Genomic DNA, 1,421 nt, shown 5'->3' on the forward strand with positions numbered 1-1,421 from the left:
TCTTGTGTGGAAACCTCAAGGCACGTGTGTATAAGTCTTGGGGGCGATTTGTTCGACTAAAATCGGTGCTCCAGCATGACCGCAGTCAAATGACTGAAACAAATAAAAGAATAAAAGAATAATAGAATTACCACGTTTCCTCTATCACTTTTTTTTTTTTACTTCGTCTTCTTCTGTCTTTCAAATTTCTCAGAAGTCTGGTAATATGCTTTGCTTCTTTCTACTGATCTCTGCCTCTTTTTCAAAATCCCGTCTCATTCTTTTAGTTTTACTCGTCCATTCTCAGCTTTTGCTTTCTGCGTATTCTTCACTCATTCACTATTCTTTCCCTTTCTTCTCTCATGTGTCATTTTCCTCCAGATTTGCTATCAGATTTCTTCAAATAACTGTAATTATTATTACAAAAGGGCTTGTTTATTCAACCACTTCATTCAAATCATACTGCTCGACTGGTTAACCGTATTAATTTATTCCTTTTCTATGGCTTTCTACACAGCTGATGTGGTTAACTTCATAGTTCAAATGCAATAAACCTCGCATCTCGCAATGTATCAGTGATTTCCCCAATTCTTAGGGTTGATATTACACGATATTGGTCAACTCCGTTAATAAAGAAATATCGGTTTTCATAAGAGCTTTATTGTGCTTAAATCCAAACAGCGACAGTCTTAAATAAACCACTAAATGTATATTCAAAAAGGGTGATATTTAGTCTGTTCTCTATTCTATTTGTGTAATAATTCTCTTTCAATAAATAGAGACTATTCCAGACATTTTCTCAAATACATATCTAAATGTAGCCACTAGTCCGAAGTAAATATTTGTTTCTTACATAGATACAAGACCCAAAATAGGGTGAGAGAGTTTAGTGCTTGATTGATAATTAATTTTATTATCGACCCTGAAAATATGCAAGACGTAGCTATGTGGTAAGAAAATAAGCTTTTCAACCTCATGGTTCTTGGTTTAGTCCCACTGCGTGGCACTTTAGGCAGGTGTCTTCTGCTACAGCATATTATCTATCTAGTTCTGAGGTCGATTTCTTCATCTGAAAAAAAAAAAAAACCTTTAAGGTGGTGCTCCAGCATGGCCGGAGTCAAATGACTGAAACAGGTAAAGCAATAACGAGTAAATCACAAATATACACAAGTACAACACCTATTTTCTGGTAACTACGCATTAACAATTTTTTCAAGCCAGGTGTGGTCACTTTGGGCAACAGGTGTGGCCGTGTGGTAAGAAGTTTGTTTCCCAAATCACATGGTTCTGTGTTCAGTTCTACTGCATGGAATCTTGAGCAGGTGTCTTCTACTATAGCCTCGGGCCGACCAAAGCTTTATATAATATATTTATATATATATATATGTATATGTGTGTGTGTGTGTGTGTGTGTGTGTGTGTGTGTGTGTGTGTGTGTGTGT

Source organism: Octopus bimaculoides, chromosome 7 (genome assembly GCF_001194135.2).
Source record: "Octopus bimaculoides isolate UCB-OBI-ISO-001 chromosome 7, ASM119413v2, whole genome shotgun sequence".
NCBI classification, from domain to species: domain Eukaryota; kingdom Metazoa; phylum Mollusca; class Cephalopoda; order Octopoda; family Octopodidae; genus Octopus; species Octopus bimaculoides.